Here is a 23704-nt window from a genome sequence, read left to right on the forward strand (position 1 = left end):
CACTGTGCTGGCCATGCACTGAAAAGTTGGTGGCGCAACAATGCAAATTCTAGAGGTGGCCTTCGCATCACTGAGCTCCAAGCGGTCCTCTTGAGGCGATTTAACAAAGTTCAATACTGCTTCCTAAAACAGATTATTTCCATGCCATCTCTTCAGTTCTGTATTGTCAGGTGAATAAAAGCAGAATTCTGATTGGCTGCCACGAGTTAGAGCAGTTTTTGTGGAATAAAGCCCCAGAAGCTGACTCTTTAGATCAGGAGACATCTGGGACAGGACACAGGAGAGCACACATGGGACAGCTGGAGGAGAGAAAAGATTCCAGTGGGAGAAGAGAAGGAGCAGTGAGACAAGGCATGGGGGAGGGATGGAGGGAGACAGATAATAAGGGAGGAGAGGAAGAGGGAGGGGGGAGGCTGTTGCATGAAGCAGCCACACAAAGGGACCAGGCTTGTGAAACAGAGAAAGCGAGCCGAAGAGGAAGCGGCATCGCACACACACGGAGACCAGGAATGAGGTAAGAGCCGGGCTGCTCCCATTACACACAGCATCCATTGCAGGAGGACAATGGCATAGCGGTGCACACCCGGCTTCCTCCTATGAGAAGTGCGGTAACCTACAGCAACCAGCCTGATATCCCCCTTCCGCTGGCTGACGGCAAATCTGATTGGACGAGGCACTTTGCTTCATTAAATAAGCCGGCTTATTGCGAGCATCATCCCAGGTCCATTGCTGAGAAATCATGCTATTATTATTTCTAGAGATAACATTGGCAACGTGGCTGATTTATTAGCAGCTAGATGGCAGTTCTGTTATTCCCATATAAACTATATAGCTTATTATCCCTATATAGTATATCAACTTCATATATCCTATAGCAATTCACCACATAGATCATTCTATAGCATATGGCATATGCCTCTTATCTTCATATAGCCTATACAGCATATTATTCCTTCATATATCCTATAAAATATCTCCCCCCCCCCCCCCCCCCCCCCCATTTATAGCACATGATCATCCCTATATAGCAAATCACCCCATGTATCCTATAGCATGCTATCACCATATATCCTATAAACAGTGTTCCCCAATCCTGTCCAAGGCCCACCAACAGTGCATGTTTGGTGGAAATCCATAGAGGTAGTTAATCTGCTCTGCTGAGAGGCTAATTACCTCACCTGTGCATGTTTGTGGTTTTCTGCAAAACATGTACTGTTGGAGGGCTTTGAGGACAGAGTTGGGGAACACTGCATAGCATTTCATCCTCATATAGCATATCAACCCCATATATTCTAAACAAATTGCCCCCATATATCCTATAGAATATTGTTCTCAAATATCCTATAGCATACTATCCCCATATATCCTGATATAGCCATTCATTCCTATATAGCATATCAACACCATAAAGCCTATAGTAAATCGTTCCCATATATCCCATAGTAAATCGTTCCCATATATCCCATAGCATACTATCCCTGTATAGCCTATAGCACCACATGCAAAACAATTCCTCAGCATGCAAAGCAGGACACAGCACTCCTTTCAGCCTTATATGCACAGCATTGTTCCTCCTCATGCAATCCTATGGCCCAGACAGCCTCTAATTTGCCATAAATAAGGATCACTGCAAGTTTCTCTGCTCCCCAGAGCCTCAGTCATTGGCTTATACACGGCTCCCTGATTAGCATTTCATGGCCAGCTGGACCTGATAATAATGTCTCCTCTGAATATCACAGGCAATGTCTGGCCATGGAGGAGAGGCTAGGCTGGAGGATGTACTGAGAAGCAGCATGGAACACACTAAGCTCCTTTTCAGTTGTATGTCTTGGTTGGGTGTACATACATTTGCATCGTTTTGAGGCAGGTTTACACAAAACACAAAGTAGCATTGCCTCAGGGAAAAGCAGTCAGGCTTGACTAGTCATTTAACTACTTTGTCGACTGCTCCACGCTAATTGGCGTGAGCAGTGCGGCAGCCCCAGAACCGCTCCACGCTGATTGGCGTGAACGACCGTCTATGGGGCTAGCAGGAGATCGCGTGCACACTGCGCGCGCATCTCCTGCTCGGGGGGAGAAGCTGCGCCCCGCCTTCAGTCTCCGAGTGGCGATCGGCGATCGCCGCTCGGGAGATTTAGTCGGCGAATACGCCGTCTAATAGGGTAGTACAGCGCTGCGATCAGCAGCAGCGCTGTACTGGGGACAGCCGCGTGACATGGCTTCCCCCTGGGACATTAGAGAGCGATCGGCTCTCATAGGCAGGAGTCTGTGACAGCCGATCACCATGATTGGCCAGCTACGGGGAGAGAGGGAGGGTGGGAGGGGAGATAATAAAAAAAAAAACATTTATTATAAAAAAAAAACCCAAACATCTGGGGAGTGATCAGACCCCACCAACAGAGAGCACTGTTGGTGAGGAGAAAAATGGGGGAGGGGGGGAAATCACTTGTGTGCTGTGTTGTACGGCCCTGCAGCTGTGCCTTAAAGCTGCAGTGGCCTATTTTACTAAAACTGGCCTAGTCACTAGGGGGTGCCTGGCTCTTCTACTGGCCACATATGCTATTGCTCCGTTGTTATTGCCTGATGAAGCGGGATCAAACCTGCGAAACGCGTTGCATAATATATTTGCAAATATATTGACTGTCTTTACTACAGTCGTTGTGTGTCTACTTGGAGGAGGCAAGTCCACCACTAGCCTCCTCTATTTACCAAAAAGGTACTTATCCGTTAGCCAGGCGCATCCGCCAGGTGGCGCTGTTGTTGCTAATTTCAATCACAAAACTGTGAATGTAAATGCCGGATGCGCCCGGCTAAACTGTATGTAATGCGCCCGGCAATACTGAATGTAAACGCCGTAGGTGGTATCAATATGTATATTAAAGAAGAGTTAATTAAATGACAAATAAGCAGGCGGCAATGTGACAGATCAAGCCGCCGGCTTGCTTCGTGTCTCGCTCTCCTCCCCCCTTGCCCTCTCTCGTATAGAGCCATGGGGAGGGGGGGGACTCGTGTCCCCCCAGAGTCGTTCGTCGCGGCAGGGAATCCTGCTTGTTTTATTGCGACGAACGACTCTGGGGGGACACGAGTCCCCTCCCCAGGGCTCTATACGAGAGAGGGCAAGGGCGGAGGAGAGCGAGACACGAAGCAAGCCTGCGGCTTGATCTGTCACATTGCCGCCGGCTTGTCATTTAATTAACTCTCTTCTTTGATATACATATTGATACCACCTACGGTGTTTACATTCAGTTAGCCGGGCGCATTACATACAGTTTAGCCGGGCGCATCCGGCGTTTACATTCACAGTTTTGTGATTGAAATTAGCAACAACAGCGCCACCTGCCGGATGCGCCCGGCTAACGGATAAGTACCACCAAAAATTTGGTTTTTAAGCTCATTTAGCTTCCTTTTATCCTTTTGGTGCCTCTGTTCTCCTGCATAATATTGAGTCCACCCTGGGTGGAGGGTTGAACCCCCTTTTTCTCATCTACAGAGAGCGACTTATTATTCCTGAGTGGGGTCAGGAAAATCTCCCCACCTGCCTTTACAGTGGTTGCCTAATGGTAACCCTGGTTTGTGAGTATTAATATTTACTCTATCTAGTAACCATTTACCAGTACATATTACACTATTGGGGCTCTTTGTTCCTTGTTTTTATCTGGTCACTAGAGGGGTTTAAGGCCACATACACACATCAAACCAAAGTCTTTTGAAAATGAAAGATCACATACTAATTTTACACGCTTCCATGTAGTATGAGAGCCATACCTACACAGTCTTTTCTATGGAGCTGAACTCCCCATCAGAAAAAAATCTTTGCAAGATGCTGCACACACAGATGCTGTACAGACACAAAAGATCAGTATCTGCAAAAGATCTGTTCCTGCAAAAGATCGGTTCCTGCAAATCACATTCATAGTCTATGAGATCTGCAGATCATCATACACACCTTGTTTAACTGACATTCATCTGTAGATCAGACAATCTGCTGCAGATCTGAAAATCCATCCTGGTGGATCTGATCTGCAGATGAATGTCAGTTAAACAAGGTGTGTATGATGATCTGCAGATCTCATAGACTATGAATGCATTTTGCAGGAACGGATCTTTTGCAGGAACAGATCTGGTGAATGTCTACAGCATCTGTGTGTGCAGCATCGTGCAAAGATTTCTGTCTGATGGGGAGTTCAGCTCCATAGAATAGACTGTGTAGGTATGGCTCTCATACTACATGGAAGGGGGTAAAATTGGTCTGTGATCTTTCACTTTCAAAAGACTATGGTCTGATGTGTGTATGAGCCTTGACTCTGCGGTCCTCAAGTGGTTAATAAAGGATTTGGTTGTGGCAGTCTGCCTATATAACCATTAGTTCCAGTCTCTGTAAACCACTTCTGCTGTATGTGGTGGGGATGTTCCATCAGCTCTATTGGGCATTATTATTAATATTATGTATTTACCGGTATACAGAACTGACACAAGTGGTGTTGTAGCTAAGGAGCTTTGAGCCCCAGTGCAACTTTTAGGGCCCATTTTCACTAGGGCGGAAACCGCTGCGATTCTGCAGAGTTTCCCCGCACATGAATCGCACGGGGAAACTCTGCCATAAAGGAGAATGGCGCAGCCGGCCGAATTGCTTGCCCTAGCGATTCGACCGGAACCCCCCACAGAATTCACTTGGGAGGCTGCGATTCCCATAGCCGTGCATGGCACGGTTCATGGGATTCGCCTGCGATCCCGCCCACCCGCTCAGTGCCGGCGCACGTCTCGCAGACGCACTAGTGGAAACGAGCCCTTTCATTGGGCCCACAAAACATTCTTAAAAATATGGCACAAAAAAACCCTCCAAGGATCTCTACCCTATATGAGAGGGGTAAGCAGAGAAGGGGAACTGCTTGTTAATGATTACCACTATTGAAAGCAAATATAGAAGTGATCATTACCAGCAGAGCACCATTGAAGAGCTAATACTGCGATTGAGGGAGGGCCCCTAGCGGCATACATTTGAAATCGGCGCCGGGAGACTTGCCGGTATATGGCTGATCCTGCTTCTGCACAAGTCCCGGCCATGTTAAATACTATTCCCCCTCCAGGTCCACGTGGATAGTGGGGAATGATATAATTCGCAATCACAAACGCCAGCAATTTTCGTTTAATTCTGTTATGCAATTTTTTTTTATTTTTTTTTATTATTTTTTTTTGCATTGCATTATCAGTTTGAAAATCGCTTCAGAAAGCGATTGCGATTTCCAAATCTATCACTACAGTGGAAAATACTTCTCATGATTTCTATGATAAAGTAACAATCCTAGCAATTTAAAAATCACTAGCGATTTGCGATTCAGCTGTGTAGTGAAAAAAGTTTAAGCTACTTTGGCTCCGTCTTCTGACGGCGCCGACGTTACTCACTGAGCGCCGCTATAGATGTGATTCCTATAATAGTCTATGGTGGCGCTGGCTGCGCCCAAATCTAGCAGCGCTGAAAAGCACTGCTCCGCCCTAGTGGGCTGCTCTGGTTCTGGGGCACTAGTGTGGTCGCAGGCTCTGTATCCCCTATTGCTACACCAGTGCTGACATCCTCAGCAGCAAATTACAGAGTACATAGTCATGTCACAGTCTAATCACCATCATAGTAACAGTAATGTCCTGTCACATCCACAGTCCAACAAAGTGCGCAGCTCAGGTTTACTGATTAATGGGGAATTAAACTTCAGGAATCATATCTCAGCTGTGGTGAAACATTCCTTTTTTTTCACCTAAACCTAAGGAATAGTGCAAAAATGAAGCACTTCATTCCTCATGGTTTGTAGAAATCCACAGAGGAAGTTAATCAGCTCTGCTGCAACACTAAGGGCCCGTTTCCACTAGCGCGAATCGGCATGCAGACAACGCATGCGGATTCGCATAAGCAATACAAGTGGATGGGACTGTTTCCACTTGTCAGTTTTCATTTGCGTTTTTGTGTGCAGGATTTTTCTGCACGGTAGACCCTGCAGAATTCGCCTGCGTGTGGAATGCAGGCAAATCGCAGACAATGTATTTAATAGGGAAATCGCATGCGTTTTTTTGCATGTGTTTTTTCCCGCGATTTCGCATTGAAAGTAATGTAAATTGACACAGGCAGTGACATGGTTAAAATCGCATATACCCTGCCTATGCGAAATCGCGGCAAAATCCGCATGCGGAATCGCATCCGCATGCGATTTCATCAGCGGTGATATGCGGCAAATCCGCACCGCAATAGTGGAAACGGGCCCTAATTATTCCACCTATGATAGTGTGTGGTTTTCTGCAAAACATGTACTGTTGGTGGGCCTTGAGGACAGGGTTGGGGACCACTGTACAGTTTAGAAGATCTTCCAACCCTTGTTCACGTCTTCATCACATCACGGATAGACTATTGCAATGCCCTTTATGCAAAGACCTACTCCAAGTGCAGATAGTACAAAATGCAACCTCAGATCAAAAGAATCTAATCACTAGACCACCCCTAGAGTCCAACCAATAACCTTTGGAGCCAGAGCTTTCTGTCATGCTGCCCCTACCCTCTGGAATGCCGTGCCACAACCAATCAAGACAGCTCCAACCCTGGACATATTATTATGTATTTATATAGCAGTGACATCTTCTGCAGCACATTACATTGTACATAGTCATGTCACTGACTGTCCTCAGAGGAGCTCACAGTCTAATCCCTATCATAGTCGTGCCCTACCATATTATTATATTATGTATTTATATAGCACTGACATCTTCTGCAGCACATTACAATGTACATAGTCATATCGCCACTGTACTCTGAGGAGCTCACAATCTAATCCTTATCATAGGCAAAGTCAATTAACCAACCAATATGCTTCTGAGAGGTTGGAGGAAAAGCACAAACACACAGAGATAATGTACAAACCCCATGCAGATAGTGTCCTGGTCAGAATAGGAACCTGGGACTTTAGTGCTGCAAGACAAGTGTTCACCCATTAGCCACAGTGATGCCTATTGTTGTACACTATAGGAACAGCAATTGTGTAATTTACATTACAGTAGGTTTGTAATGTTTGAATCACTTAACCTCCCTGGCGGTAACCCCGAGCTACACTCTGGGTAGCCACTGCAGAGGATTTCTCTGCCCCGGGAGGGATTTTTTGAAGAAAGGTTGTTGTAGCATTTGTAGCTAGCACTTTGCTAGCTACTATTGTCCCCCAAGTCCCTCCGCTCTCTTCTGATTGCCGCCGGTATACGTAACCCCCCCAGCAATGGCGCAGCCTCTCCAATCAGCTCCAGGCTCCGCTATGAGGAGGATCAGGATTGCGCATGACGTCATGTCCGATCGTCGCCATGGCGACGACTGAAGCTCATTGGGGAGGCTGCGGCTCTGGCAGGATCGCGGCTAGGTAAAGTATAGCGGCGGCGATCGGGGGATCAGAAGGGTGCAGGGGGACTAACTACAAATGCTACAACAACTTTCATTTAAAAAATCCCTCCCGCGGACGCAGCCTCAGAAACTGCGTACCGCCAGGGAGGTTAAAAGGGGGTCAAACTGAAATACAAAATGGGCCGAAACTGTACACTGGGACCAAGTTGAGGGCCAACCTCAATGTCTAGTGGCCACCTACCTCCCTTATAAAGTTCCCAGGTGTCTAATGCCCTCCCCCCCCCCTCCAACCCCTATACAGTTCCCTGGTGTCTAGAGGCCCCCACCCTCCCCTATACACTTCCTTAGTGTTTAGTGCATTTCCTCTACCTCCCCCATATGGCTTCTCTGGTGATCTAGGGCTTCGCCTAAAATATAGCTTCCCTACTGGTCTAGAGTGGGCCAAACATAATGCAAAGTGGGGAAATCACTTGAGGGCTAAATTTAATGGCTCTGAGGGCCAGATTTGGCCCAGAGTTTGATATGTATGACTTAAAGGGATTAGCTTAGTGAACCCTCTATTTGTCTCTGTATATTGTACAAATATTCATGTAAGGCCCATTCAGTTTCATGTCTTTTGACACGTTTGTTTATATCCTGAAAGACAAAGTAGCATGTCACTGTAAAAGGTATTGGAGTGTGTATGTGTGTGTGTTTCTCCGGAACAGACATTGCTGAGTCCCAGAGACGGATCTGGTGGGAAATACTCAGAAGTATAAAAGTGCAGTAGGCAGTACTTCTGCCTGACTGTTAACAGCAGAGGCATTGTTACCCATTGGTGGTCCTCTGATGAGCAGCATACTCTGGAGATTGCCCCATGTAGGGTATCCTGAGCTCACATTGATCTGAGGACCTACCAGAAACAGGTACTATAGGTGTGTGCTCAGTACAAGGGACACTGCACCGGGCAACCTTGGGGTGCTATCTAACCCAAGGAGTAGGTTGTCCAAGAACAGAGTGTCAAGGATGAAGTAGTGTGTGGAGACCAGAGCATCTGATTCCATGAATCCCAAGGCAGTGTAGCGAGTAATGGCATAAAGCAAGGGATTGGGTATACATCCTCAGTGAGGCGTAGACAGACACGTGTGCCAGAATAGGAAAATATACCAGGTTATTAAAACAATGTTATTATTATTGATTTACAAAGCACCAACCTATTCCATGGAGTTGTACAAAGTAAATCAAATTGAACACGCATTTTGAGGATTAGATGCACCGCAAATATATAACTTCAACACGAGTTTGTAGGCCTAGGCAGTAGTTCCACAGCTGAGACGCAGACACTCTCTCTCTAACTTTCCATTGCCTTACATTTCCGGGGGTTCAGGGAAAACTATACACATGCTAGAAGCTAGATCCTTGGCAGAGGTCATCCTGCACCATCTAGTGAGTGTACAAAGCTTGGGAGCACCCAACACACACCAGACCTCAAGTACCAAGTCCTCTTCGAGGTACATGTGATTAAAGTGAACCTCCGGACTAAAAAGCTACTCAGCAGCACTGAAAAGGCTTTAACAGTTTCAAAGCATCAGAACTTTTTTTTCTCTTATACAAGCCTCATTTTTAGCTGCACAGAAGAAAACTGCCCGGGCTTTTTTCCCTGATGCTGTGAAAAGCATGATGGGATTTCTGATTTTGTTCTCGTTCTGCTGTTTTGGTGCAATTTTTTTTACATTTTGAATTTGACATTTGAAGCCTAGTGTGTGCAGCTGGGAGGGGTAATCAGGACACAGGAGAGTTGGAACTGTGTCTCATGCTCCCTGTCACCTCCTTTCAACCAAAAAGATGGCTGCCCCCATGACAAAGATGGCAGCCCCCATGAATCACAAACATTTGCCTGTTCTTTTAAAACAGGGTGGGTAAGAGATTAAATTACCAATCTATTCTAATTAACATAGCTAATGTTACTTGATGACAGTATGTTTGTTTAGGCTGAAGTTCCCCTTTAAGCAGCATATATCTTGCCAGCGGATTGCAATAACCTGAACTCAGAACTTCCTCTCTGCTCTAAAAAATACACAACAGCATAATAACCTTTAAAGAAAAACATTTCTTTGTTACAGCCGATACAGAACCTGCAATAAATCTGCAAAGTGTCTACTTCCTGCTTTCGTGGAAGCAGATATGTTAACATTGTGTGTTTACAAATTAGGTGTTCTGCTGTGGCAGAGGAAATTCCTGAGCTGACAAATGCTGAGAGATCAAAATACAGTGGTGATTAGTCACAGATGAGGGGGAGTTCGACAAGCTAAACTCTGTATATACATACAGGGTGCATTTCTCTATGTTTTCCTTCTGTTCTGTGCAAGAGTTCAGGTCCACTTTAAAATAAGTGACTGCGGTAGGCCTCAAATGTCTGCAAGTCTATTTGGCCTCCAGAAATGTTCAGAGTGTACAGTAGTGAAAGTACAGAAACACAATGAACACTGGATGTTCATGAAACATAACAACAATAATTGTCTACCACTTTTCTCCCAGGGGGTTCATGCTAATGGGCAGAGGTGCGTTTTTAGTTCCACGGTCCCACCCCTGGCATTTATAGAACATGAAATCTAGGAGCACAGTTCTATTTACTGTCAAGAGGTGTTACAATTCTTCTGTGTGAACGAACAACAAAACAAAGGCAAATGAAAACAAGAATCGAAGCTGCATTGCCCATTGCAGTGCAGCGTATTGTTTATCTAAGGCAGTCGATTTCTCTACAGAGTCTCTTGGGAGGAACACCTTAGCAGCTTCTGCCTCAAGGCAGCCTCATTAGATATATACAGTAGGTTGTCAGGGGAGGACTTCTACATGTTCCTCTCCAGTGTGTCCAGGTTCATGAAGGTGGGTGGTGATTGGTGGGCATTAGATATATTGTATGTAGGTTGTCAGGGGAGGACTTCTACATGTTCCTCTCCAGTGTGTCCAGGTTCATGAAGGTGGGTGGTGATTGGTGGGCATTAGATATACTGTATGTAGGTTGTCAGGGGAGGACTTCTACATGTTCCTCTTCAGTGTGTCCAGGTTCATGAAGGTGGGTGGTGATTGGTGGGCATTAGATATACTGTATGTAGGTTGTCAGGGGAGGACTTCTACATGTTCCTCTCCAGTGTGTCCAGGTTCATGAAGGTGGGTGGTGATTGGTGGGCATTAGATATACTGTATGTAGGTTGTCAGGGGAGGACTTCTACATGTTCCTCTTCAGTGTGTGCAGGTTCATGAAGGTGGGTGGTGATTGGTGGGCATTAGATATATTGTATGTAGGTTGTCAGGGGATGACTTCTACATGTTCCTCTCCAGTGTGTCCAGGTTCATGAAGGCGGGTGGTGATTGGTGAGCATTAGATATACTGTATGTAGGTTGTCAGGGGAGGACTTCTACATGTTCCTCTCCAGTGTGTCCAGGTTCATGAAGGCGGGTGGTGATTGGTGAGCATTAGATATACTGTATGTAGGTTGTCAGGGGAGGACTTCTACATGTTCCTCTCCAGTGTGTCCAGGTTCATGAAGGTGGGTGGTGATTGGTGAGGACGCTAGTAAGAAAGCGGGATTCTGCTGTGTACAATATAAAAGTTTGTTCTGCATATTACGCAATTAAACAGGCGGCTCTGAAGAATTAAAGACTGGAAAACAATTAGTCAGCTAAGGAGAGGAAAAATTCCGTCCAATCCATAAGCCAGGATGACATTTTTAGGAGAACATTCCACTGACATTAAACCGAGAAAACAGTTAGATGGCAGCTGTGAGGTTTTTTTAAAGCACATGACTGACTTCTGGGATATTGCAGCTGTAGCTAGTGGCTTGACTGAAATTTGGCTGTGGCAAGGCTAAAACAGTCTCTGTCTGGATGTTGTGACAGGTCTTTGCTGTGACAGTAGCAGGGTTTAGTGTGATACAGGAACTGTACAGGAACAGTCTGCTGTTAGATCCTAGGGTATCAGATGGTGAGGTTGGTTGTCTTAATACTTAGATCATGTGCATGGCAATAGTCAGTGCTGCCGTAGCAGCAGCTATGGGGCCCATACACAAAGTAGCTCTATTAGGCCTTCTCCTTCCTTCTCCAATTTCACACAAACCTGTTGCTGGCACAGAGGTGGAACATGGTGTGCAGAGCTATGAAACAGAATGAGCGAGTGAACCTGACCCAGCAATGAGTTCTTTAGTGTTCCCTGTGAAAGTGATAACAGAGATCACATGATAGCTACAGGAAAGTAGCAGTTAAGTTGTGGGTCACATGGGAACATGTTTAGTATCTACTCTGTGAAGTCAGTCTGTCAACCTTTGTAACAATGTGGTCACTATGTCTGTATAGCATTGCCCTGTGGTCACTTAGTCTCTGTAACATGGCCCTGTGGTCTGTCTCTGTAGCATAGCCCTGTGGTCATTCTGTCTGTGTAATGTCACCCCGTGGTACCTCGACCTCAGTAACCTGGTTCTTTGGTCACTCAATCTCTGTAATATGGCACAATGGTCAATTGACCTATGTAACACGAACCAGTGGTCACTCAGTCTGTATAGCATGGCCATGTAGTCTCTCATTTTGTGTAGCATGACCCTGTAGTCTCTCATTCTGTGTAGCGTGACCCTGTAGTCTCTCGTTCTGTGTAGCGTGATCCTGTGGTCTCTCATTCTGTGTAGCGTGACCCTGTGGTCTCTCATTCTGTGTAGCGTGACCCTGTGGCCTCTCATTCTGTGTAGCGTGACCCTGTAGTCTCTCATTCTGTGTAGCGTGACCCTGTGGTCTCTCATTCTGTGTAGCGGGACCCTGTGGCCTCTCATTGTGTGTAGCGTGACCCTGTGGCCTCTCATTGTGTGTAGCGTGACCCTGTGGCCTCTCATTGTGTGTAGCGTGACCCTGTGGTCTCTCATTGTGTGTAGCGTGACCCTGTGGCCTCTCATTGTGTGTAGCGTGACCCTGTGGTCTCTCATTGTGTGTAGCGTGACCCTGTGGTCTCTCATTGTGTGTAGCGTGACCCTGTGGTCTCTCATTGTGTGTAGCGTGACCCTGTGGTCTCTCATTGTGTGTAGCGTGACCCTGTGGTCTCTCATTGTGTGTAGCGTGACCCTGTGGTCTCTCATTGTGTGTAGCGTGACCCTGTGGTCTCTCATTGTGTGTAGCGTGACCCTGTGGTCTCTCATTGTGTGTAGCGTGACCCTGTGGTCTCTCATTGTGTGTAGCGTGACCCTGTGGTCTCTCATTGTGTGTAGCGTGACCCTGTGGTCTCTCATTGTGTGTAGCGTGACCCTGTGGTCTCTCATTGTGTGTAGCGTGACCCTGTGGTCTCTCATTGTGTGTAGCGTGACCCTGTGGTCTCTCATTGTGTGTAGCGTGACCCTGTGGTCTCTCATTGTGTGTAGCGTGACCCTGTGGTCCCTCTGTCTCTGTAGCCTAGCCCAGTTGTAGCAGATATGCTAACTCAGTGATCTGCAAACTTGGCTCTCCAGCTGTTAAGGAACTACAAGTCCCACAATGCATTGCAGGAGTCTGACAGCCTGACAGCCACAGTCATGATTCATAAAGGCAAATGCATTGTGGGACTTGTAGTTCCTTAACAGCTGGATAGCCAAGTTTGCAGATCACTGTTAACTCCTTCCTGATGAGTCATGCTGTTTGTCCTTGTGTGTACACTGCTCTGCTTTTCCTCAGGCTCCAAGGAAATCCCTGCACACACAGAGCAGCTGTCTTGTCTCTACATATACCAGAACAGACAGCATGACTCAGAATGGAGGGAATGAGGAGGGAGTTGGCAGAGACATAAGACAGAGCTCCAGCTCCTGGTCAAATTTCAATTTTTTTTTTTTTTTTTTTTTTAGCTGACAGGATTAAAAGAAGAAATCTAACAGAGTGAGAAAGCGCAACAGTACTTTCAGTAAATGTGTCTTTTTCAGGATATAGTATATTTATATCAACTACAGGGTCTCTTTAAACTGTAATATTTCTCATTTTTTTCACTGACTGGTGCCAGGCTGTGGCTGTAACAAAATTTGGCTCTGCTCCTTATCAGCCTGACGTCACATGACTGGAATCCCTGTCTCCTGCTAATTAAAAGCAGAAGTAGGCTGGATGGAAAGTCATCTGTTTACTGGCGAAATATCCACATGCCAACTGCTTGGCATTATAAATATATTCTGTTTTGATAATCTCTTGAAACTTTTGCAAATGGATCTGTGAATGTTCCTCACAGGGCAGCCATCAGGGGGGGGGGGGGGGGGGGGAGACAACTGACACTGCAGTAAGGGGCCCAGGGCTTCTGGGGGCCCTGGGATCCCCCAAAGCGCTGGAAGGGCCGCATGTGCTGGCTGCGGGCCTGTGGCTCACTAACCAGGACACCGCATTCCAACACCGCATTCCAGGTGGTACAGCAACCAGCGGGTGGGCCCAGAAAGGGGGGGGCCCAGGCCTGATGATGTGTGAGGGGCCCCAAAATTTCTGATATGAAAATAGTCCTAATATGCAACTTTCCTATTGTGTCTATGGAAACCTTATGCCTGGTACACACAATGCGGTTTTTTTCAGTCAATTTCCTGTTCAATCGATTTTCGATTTGTTTTTCTACTTGATTCTTTAATCTTTTCTTATCAATTTCCAGTCACTTCTATGAGAAATCGAGCGGTAAAGCAATCAAAGGTAATATCGGATATGACGGAATTTATCAATCAAAAGCATCTATCGACCGCAAAAAACGTAACACTTGTACTTAACGAGAACCTGTCACATTACAGATCTGACTAAACAAAGAAACCCGCCACATTGCTGTGTCTGCAAGCCCTGGAGATTCTGCTCAGACGAATATCAGTGTGACTGGGAAGTGTGGGGGATGTAGAACTTCTAAAGCCTTCTGCCCACACTAACTAGATCAGGCATGGGCAAACTTGGCCCTCCAGCTGTTGAGGAACTACACGTCCCACAATGCATTGCAGGAGTCTGACAGCCACAGTCATGACTCATAAAGGCAAATGCATTGCCTTAACAGCTGGAGGGCCAAATTTGCACATGCCTGAACTAGATGGTTCTGACCAGCCGCCTATGCCGAGAATCTAGTGTGCGTATGGCGGCCCACAATTCCCCCTCCAATTTATGGGAGAGAGATCCAAACTCACGGATTTTTCCATCTGAGTGCCAGACAAGGCCATTGCTGTGCTCTTTACCCCTCCCACTCAGTACCGCTCTTTTATGCTATTGGCTCTACTCTCCTCTCCATAGCAACAGAAGGAATGGCCAGTGTATGCACTCTGCACACATACCGCTGCCGTGATCCACTCCAAGCGGCCAGGAGCCCCATGGATAGTGCTATACAGAAGCAGGAGCCCTGCAATTGTGGGGTGTATACACTCGCCAGCTTCTGCCGAACACTGCAGGCATCAGGTGATCATTCAATGTCTTCCAAATTTACAGCCATGCATCAAAAGCCATATATGATTGTTTTTCGAGCCAAGCTGAATTTTGAATGGGTCGATGCAGATCACTAAGCAGCAGTGCTTGCAACACTTATTAGCCATTACTTCCATTAGTTTAGAAACCTGAGATACATTCGCTGAAAAAGGCTGTGTCACACATTATATACCTCTGAGCTGCTGAGATCTGTATATTCTGTAGTTCCTGGCTCATCAGTCCACAGCATCCAAAAAGGGCTTCAATGCTCTTAAGTGCTTTGCGCATAAAGTAAAGGGTTGTTAAGTACTGGTGCTCCAACATTTCTGGCTATGCGACAGAGGGTAGCAGGGCAAAGCCGAAAAACAGCTCACACTGCTCCTGAAAAAGTCCCAGCGACATTCATTACTATTCCCCCTCCAGGCTGTGAATGGACTCTGAGGAAATGTGTAATAGCTGGCAGCTGAATTATGCTGTTTTTTATAGTAATTTGGGCTCCATCTCCAGTTAGTGTTAGGCATTAGGAAGGGGGTTAGTGTTAGGCATTAGGAAGGGGGTTAGTGTTAGGCATTAGGAAGGGGGTTAGTGTTAGGCATTAGGAAGGGGGTTAGTGTTAGGAATTAGGAAGGGGGATAGTGTTGGATATTTGGAGGGGGTTAGTGTTAGGCACTAGAAGGGGTAGATTAGTTTTAGGCATTCGGAGGGGGGTAGGGTTAGTGTTAGGAACTAAGAGGGGGTATTAGGACTGGATGGTGGATGGTGTACTGGTTAAGGGCTCTGCCTCAGACACAGGAGACCGGGGTTCGAATCTCGCCTCTGCCTGTTCAGTAAGCCAGCACCTATTCAGTAGGACACCTTAGGCAAGTCTCCCTAACGCTGCTACTGCCTATAGAGCGCATCCTAGTGGCTGCAGCTCTGGCGCTTTGAGTCCTCCAGGAGAAAAGCACGATATAAGTGTTCTGTGTTTGTAGTTTAGTGTTAGGAACTAGAGAAGGGGGGGGGGGTGTTAGTGTTATGCTAAAGACAAGGAAAGGTTAGTGTGAGAGTAGGACACAGTTAAGTCACTGTAATGAGTGTTGGTTTGACAATATAGGCCAGGCATGGGCAAACTCAGCCCTCCAGCTGTTACGGAACTACAAGTCCCACAATGCATTTGCCTTTATGAGTCATGACTGTGGCTGTCAGACTCCTGCAGTGTATTGTGGGACTTGTAGTTCCTTAACAGCTGGAGGGCCAAGTTTGCAGGTGCCTGATATTGGCCATTTCGCTGGAGCACCGGTGTCAGTTGGAGTGACCCTTTAAATCTCTGTTGGCAAAATGCATTTTTCTCGTAGAGGGGTCCGGCAGTCGCAGAAAAAGATGACTTATAGCGTCTAAATAGGGAACATATGTGGACAAGCTGAGGTTGTACAGAAATATCTGGCAGAGGCAGTGGGAGAGAGAGGAGGGGGGGGGGGGTCACTCATTCTGCTGCATTTCCTGTTACACAGAGCAGAGCAGTGAGTCAGTAGAACGCCAGGCAGTACACTCGCCCGCTCACTGCTGCTAGAATACAGTCACCAGAGACGGCATTAATTGCTGTGTTCATAATGCCACTGACACAGCAGCTGGGAGCCCCCCGGTTATCTCACTGACACCCAGGATGATTATTTGCTCCAGGCTGGCCCGCTGCACAACATGCATCAGCGACAGCTCAGACAATGTGCAACACTCAAAGAGAACCTGTCTTCACAGAAATACTGGTGCTGGACATGCTGACACAAAAGTAGCGCAAGCAAATTTGGGCTCAGGGTAAGGCCAAAAGTCTGCTGCTCCTGCTCAACCAAACACCTGCCCGCGCGAAATACTTTTCCATTACAGGGTTGTAGCAACTCAGGAAGACATATAATTTGGGCGCTGGCTATTTCAGATGGCCAAATTACTTTTTTTTTTTTTTTTGCTAACTTGAGCTTTTCCTGGTGCCCAAATTAGTCACTGAGCGCCACAGTAACAGCTACATTACGGCCTGTGGTGGCGCCCAAATCATCGGCAGAGCGCTGCACCAAAATTAGCTGTCTCCTGACTGTTCTATGAGCTTCCCCAAGTCATTCTCCTTCCGGCCCAGGGGTAGCCAGATATGTAGCCCCCTAACTTAGCATAGATAGCCAGGTGAGCCCCAGTATTTGGTAGCCTCCCTCCCATATGCAGATCGGAACCTGCATATATCTGTTACTCCCCTGTCGTCGCCATTGGGATCATTCAGCCTGTGGTACACAGCTAGAGGGAGTCCTAGAGATGAGACACTCAACAGAGCTTTGCATATAGCCAGGTGAGGAAAGGCACTTGGGGGACACATGCGCGTCCTCAGGGCTCTGCATTCAGAGGCCGGTGCTTCCTTTGCCCAGCCCAGCCCAATAACTGATGTACCTAAGGGCATACTTGTTTGCCTTTAAAGTGAACCTCCAGACTAAAAATCTACTCAGCGGCACTGAAAAGGCTTGGTATTTCTTTAACAGTTTCACAGCATCAGAACTTTTTGTTTTTCTTACCCAAGCCTCATTTTTAGCTGCACAGAAGAAAACTGCCCGGGCATTTTTCCCCTGATGTTGTGTCAAAGCATGATGGGATTTTTGATGTTAAAAACAGGGAACACCAAGAGCCCCAATAGTGTAATATGTACTGGTAAATGGTTACTAGATAGAGTAAATATTAATACTCACAAACCAGGGTTACCATTAGGCAACCACTGTAAAGGCAGGTGAGGAGATTTTCCTGACCCCACTCAGGAATAAGAAGTCGCTTTCTGTAGATGAGAAAAAGGGGGTTCAACCCTCCACCCAGGGTGTACTCAATATTATGCAGGAGAACAGAGGCGCCAAGAGGATAAAAGGAAGCTAAATGAGCTTAAAAACCAAATTCTTGGTAAATAGAGGAGGTAGTGGTGGGCTTACCTCCTCCAAGTAGACACACAACGACTGTAGTAAAGACAGTCAATATTTCCAGGACGTCTCAGGACAGCAACCCTGAGACTTGTCTCCTTCCACTTCCAAGTGGACAGGATGCTAGTTAAAAGAATTAACATAATTGATTAGGCAGGCATAGTACATAAGGCAGCATTCCCTTACCCTTATCAGTTGTTTTCCTGTCCAGCAGGATGCTGGTTGCGTGGGGGAGAGATGGCCAACCATGATAAATTGCAGGAGCCGTGGCATACAAGTGTCCCCTGTAACAGCGCTGGTCAGGCAGGCCAGGGCGGGTGCTTGCTGTCGGCATCGGCATACCAGCCCCCCCCCCCCCCCCCAGTTTGTGTTACACGCCGGAGCGGCTTGCGCCGGAGGACGCGCGCAGGGGTACAGCGGTGCCTGGCTCTTCTACTGACCACATATGCTATTGCTCCGTTGTTATTGCCTGATGAAGCGGGATCAAACCTGCGAAATGCATTGCATATTTGGAGTTCATAAATAAAATATATTGACTGTCTTTGCTACAGTCGTTGTGTGTCTACTTGGAGGAGAAGTAAGTCCACCACTACCTCCTCGATTTACCAAGAATTTTGGTTTTTAAGCTCATTTAGCTTCCTTTTATCCTTTTGCGCCAAAATGTTCTCCTGCATAGGATTTCTGATGTTGTTGTTGTTGTTCTCGTTCTGCTGTTTTGGCACAATTATTTATTTATTTATTTTCATCTTGAATTTGAGATTTGAAGCCTAGCACGCGCTGCTGGGAGGGGTGATCAGGACACAGGACAGTTGGAACTGTGTCTCATGCTCCCTATCGCCTCCTTTCAACCAAAAAGATGGCTGCCCCCATGAAATCACAAACCTTTGCCTGTTCTTTTAAAACAGGGTGGGTAAGAGATTATATTACCTATCTATTGTAATTAATGTAACTTAATGACAGTAGGTTTGTTTAGGCTGAAGTTCCCCTTTAAAGATACCTCCCATTTTTTTTTTCTGTGGATGTAACTAAGACCTAGAAATTTTCAGACATGAAGTTACATTTTAGAACTAGGTGCAGTGTTCTCCCCAGAGCCTATTACCCGGGCGGAGCGCCCGGCTGGTCTCAGCTTCCCGCCCGCCTGTGGTTACAGCGTGCATCAGATGTTCTTCCTCCACATTCAATGCAGTGAGCAGCGGCTGTGTTATTGGATCCAGCCGCTGTCACTAAAGCAGCCCATACACTCAGCCGATTTTCTGGCCGACCGATCGATCCCGATCGATCGATCGATTGCAAATCGGTTGGCCAATCGACCGATCGACGGCCGATTTCGATCGATTTCGATGGATTTCCATCGAACTTGCAGGGTGGAAAATTTAGGTCGATCTGATGAGATTGCTTATCAGTTTGCATTGGCCTTAATGGAAATCTGATGGCAAAAAAATGCCATCAGATCGAATTTCAATAGATTTCAAACTGAAATCTATTGGAATTCTATCCTGGTAAAAAATGTTCTAAAAACGCATCAGATAGATCATCAGATGCATTTCTTATCTATCTGCTGCCAATCTGACGAGTGTATGGGCACCTTAACACTATCTCTGCTCTCCTCTCAGCTCCTGCATCTCCGTGATGTAGAGGGGCGGGGAGAGTCTGGTAACTGAAGTTACAGGCACTGCGGGAACTTCAAAGGAGCTGTAGCTACTAGCTAGTGAATCCCGATCTGCGTGACTAGTGCAGACCACGGGCTCTCCTCCTCCAGCCAGTCTTCACATGGAAGCAAAGTTCCCAGAATGTGTTCCAGCCTCACCTCCAGCCTCGCAGGTCAGAAATCAGAGCACAGGGAAGAGTGTGGAGCAGCGCTCGCTCATGCCGGGGAGACAGCATTGCAGGGCAGATGGTTATCTGTTAACCTCCTTAGCGGTAACCCCGTGTGTGACACGGGGTAAGCCGCCGGAGGGTGCCGCTCAGGCCCTGCTGGGCCGATTTACTTAATTTTTTTTTTGCTGGACGCAGCTAGCACTTTGCTAGCTGCGCCAGCACCCCGATCGCCGCCGCCGCGCGCCCGATCGCCGCTATCCGGTGCGCGGCCCCCCAGACCCCGAGCGCTGCCTGGCCAATCAGTGCCAGGCAGCGCCGAGGGGTGGATCGGGTCTCCCAATGACGTCCCGACGTCGCTGACGTCATCCCGCCCCGTCGCCATGGTGACGGGGGAAGCCCTCCAGGAAATCCCGTTCTTTGAACGGGATTTCCTGATCGCCTATCGCCGGAGGCGATCGGCGGGGCTGGGGGGATGCCGCTGAGCAGCGGCTATCATGTAGCGAGCCCTCGGCTCGCTACATGATAAAAAAAAAAAAATTTAAAAAAAACTGTTGCGCTTCCCCCTGGCGGTATTTTTCATACCGCCAAGGGGGTTAATCCCTGGTAAGGTGGTGACTGATAGCCATTAGCTGCCTCTGCTGCTGTGCCTGGTGTAGCGTCACCTCTATGGCATGCCCCCCTTTCAGATGCACTTTGCTGGGAGGAGAGGAGACAGACATTTTTACAACTACTATATTGCTGTCCTTCCCCCAACTGCTCTGCTCGGAGATGTTGCATTGATGTAAACCTGTCTGCAGACCTCCTGCAGTGTGCTGTGCAAGTTACAAGAGCTGTGAGAGTGCTGCATTCTTGTATTACATTCATATTTAGATGCTAGTGCTGCAATCCTCTCCTCTCTGACCCACACATTGTTTTTTTTTGTTATTGCCTCCCCCCCCTCCTTTCTTTTCCACACTGGTATACATATTTTTTTTCTTCTACCTTAAGGGCCCGTTTCCACTAGTGCGGCGTGCGTCTCGCAGACGCACACCGCACTGAGCCGGTGGGCGGGATCGCAGGCGAATCCCATGAGCCGTGACATGCACGGCTATGGGATTCGCAGCCTCCGTGGCGAAATCTGCGGGGGGGGTTCCGGGCGAATCGCTCCCGCAAGCGATTCCGCCGCGGCGCCGTCATCCCCTATGGCAGAGTTTCCCAGTGCGAATGATGTGCGGGGAAACTCTGCCGAATCGCCGGCGAAACCGCCCTAGTGGAAACGGGCCCTTAGTCTGTCTCTTCCTCTCACACATTTACTTTTGTCTCTCACACACTTTCCTCCTTGTTTTTTCTTTCCCAGTCCTTTGTCTCCCCCCCCCCCCCCCCCCTCTGTAGTACATGCTGTTTAGCACATAGACAAGCAACAAGCTTGTGTGCATGCAAAATCATCCAGTGTAACTCCCCATCAGTAGTTCCCAGTGTGATTCCTCCTTACCCACTTCCTCATTCGAAAGCACCCAGCATGATCCACCTACACTCGTCCCTACCAAGTAGCACCCAACACTATCCACCCTGCCCCTCCCTACCTAGTAGTGGCACCCAGCATCACCCTCCAACTCCACCCAACGTGACCTTACTTCCCCACCCGGCTACTTTTTCATGCCACCCGGCTGGTTAGAAATTCTGGGGAGAACACTGCGGTGCACATGACTATTCAAAGTGCCATGAGCAGCTGCTGTGGTAGCGAATGTGAAAGGCACCTGACCACAGGGCGCATTTGTGAAGGAGCAGCATAGCTTGCTGGGCTGTACAGGGCCCATGCCCCAAATTAAAGTCCAGTAGCAGTGTTTGGAGCGAGCTGTTTATTTACCCGCTAACCCACATCACTTCCTCTTCGTAATGGTTGCAAACCAGCAGAAGCGTAACTTTGCTCACAAGGGGATAGTGCCCAACACATGCTGCTTCTTGGAAGTTGACACACTTCTTACTTAATATTATTAGCAATACAAACCTTGTAGCATAACATGACACAATAAACGTGGCATAGTAAACAGCACAAGCAGTACTAGGTAATGGACCAGTTTTCACAGAGCAGCTTATATAAAAGACAAATAGAGGCGTTCCCTGGCCTCTCAGCTAGGGATTGTCAATGAGATGCAAATAATTTCGAGTTGACGTAGGAATATGCAAATTTATGCAGCTTGAAAATGGACAAGTCGAATTTCACCTCAACAAGGATTTCATTGGTACAATTTTAAAATGCATACATTTGTATACAAGATTTGCATAATGCTGCATCAACTCGAAATGATTTGCATCTCATTGATCATCTCTACTTTAATCCCCTCTCTCTTTTTAGTAGGATCACAGGCCTAACGTCATTAGATTGGATCCACCTTCATAGGAATGATCCTGGAAACAGACCTCCAGTGAATCCCTCCCTCATGTCTTTGTTCAGAGTCTCCTGTCTCCTCCCATCTTCTTTACTGAGAGTTAAGCTTTGTACACATGCCTGATGAAACTCGGCCGAGGCAGCTGATTAAGACCACCTCTGCTGAGAATCGTGTGTACAGCGTGCGCCATGCCTCGTCCTCAGCGATCAGCCAGGCTGATTGATTTTGCCAGTGTAAGGCTAAGAGCTTTGTTCTCCTCACGTAACATCCAAAGTGTGTCGCTGCATCGGCCCACCCCTGGCACGGCTATAGGGATTCGTCTGCAGCTTTGCAACAGCACGGGTGGTGTCAGGAACCGGCCCGCGGCACACCTGCGTATACGGTTCCCGACTGCGGGTTTGACCAGATCAAGCGGGGAGCAGCCTTATTTGAGCTACAAACACAGCTGTGACCCCTCAACAGCTCCTTACTGCCACCACTAGCGGTTTGCTAGACACGTCCACTCGGCTGTCGAGTGCTCAGCACGCAATCCGCGTTTTCGTATTCGGGTCAGCTTTGCACTTTAGGCCGAATACGGGAACGCCACCCACACACGCACAATTGCAATCTTACACTGTAGTGAAGCAAAATCACTAACAGTCGTTCCGAACGATACTGTTGGCTACTCTGCTGTCGAGCTACTCGCACTGGCGTTTTCGTAAGTTGGGTCAGCTGCGCGCTTTAGGCCAACGTATGACAAACGCCCCCACTCACAATGCAATTACAATCTCATACGGTAGGGTTACTCAAACGTACAATTAGGCATGGATTTATACACAGTTGCACTTCAGTGTCTTCTAGGCTATGAGCGTTGGTTTAGTACAGCAGAAGTCAAACTTATTTAAATAATGATTTAATATTCCAGGAAAACATGGAACAATGCAGAACATAATATATACAAAAGATTACAAAAAACAAAATAAAAAGTTACAAAATTAAGAGTTTACAAAGATATACACACAAGCGATTTCCTTACCAAAATAACAGGGACCAAGACGAATCTTGGACTTGGGTTCTGTGGACGGACACCGTTCTGATTGGAGCAGGAGCCAACTTAGCTTAGACCGGGAGTCCGGCTCCAGCTACCGTCAGGAGTAGACTGATTTTAGGTATCTGTCCCCTGCTTTTATAATGGAATATTTGCCTTGAGGCTGCAAGCCTGTTTGGACGGGGGGAACTAGTTTTTAATTACATCCTCAGGCATAATTTGATTCCCAGAGATCTAACATCCACATGTGAAAAGTGTATTATAGCACACACACAACAAAAGACTTCCTTAACATCTGATTTCCCCAGGTTAAAGGTGACAATTGATTAAGGCTTTCACATTGCAGCAGGATGTCATGTGTAAAGTCCTGGCTCAGGCTGGTGTGATCTGCTTCAAAGTATACTGCAGCCAGTCCAGGTGACAATTGCTTCCAAGCACCATACACCTCTGCGACAGTATTCAGACAACAGGGTCGGACCACCTGTATAGACTTCAAAGCAACTGTCTGATTAAGCGTTTCCTAATTACCTGTTTTCTGGCTTTCCAGAGGAACTGTATGCTAATGTCCCAGCCCCCTGCTTCCAGAGGAATTCAATGCAAATGTAGGTCGATTGACCCACACACACAATCACATGAACAGTCCATGAAGCTAGCCTGGCATATCTACACCTTTGACATAATACACAGCAGATTAGAAAAATGATAGAAATATACTCCTGTATTCCTTACATCATCAGCCTCATAACTAGCTGCTATATTCCTGACAGGTGGTGCCTCAGATTTGGATATGACCGCGGCACACCAGTGGAAATAG

At 47.2% G+C, this 23704-nt stretch overlaps 1 protein-coding gene across 2 annotated transcripts in view; it reads left to right on the forward strand.

Moving 5' to 3' along the window:
* Positions 1 to 408: 408 nt before the first annotated feature.
* Positions 409 to 23704, forward strand: part of LIMD2 (LIM domain containing 2) — a 60961-nt gene continuing 37665 nt past the window's right edge. Inside the window, exon 1 of one of the 2 annotated variants that reach the window (XM_068264343.1) lies at positions 409 to 514. The gene's annotated coding sequence lies outside the window, so the exon portion shown is untranslated. Of the gene's footprint in view, positions 515 to 618; positions 722 to 23704 lie in introns of those variants that run through there. The other variant, XM_068264345.1, reaches the window with a different exon arrangement.

Source organism: Hyperolius riggenbachi, chromosome 12 (assembly GCF_040937935.1).
Source record: "Hyperolius riggenbachi isolate aHypRig1 chromosome 12, aHypRig1.pri, whole genome shotgun sequence".
Lineage (NCBI taxonomy): Eukaryota > Metazoa > Chordata > Amphibia > Anura > Hyperoliidae > Hyperolius > Hyperolius riggenbachi.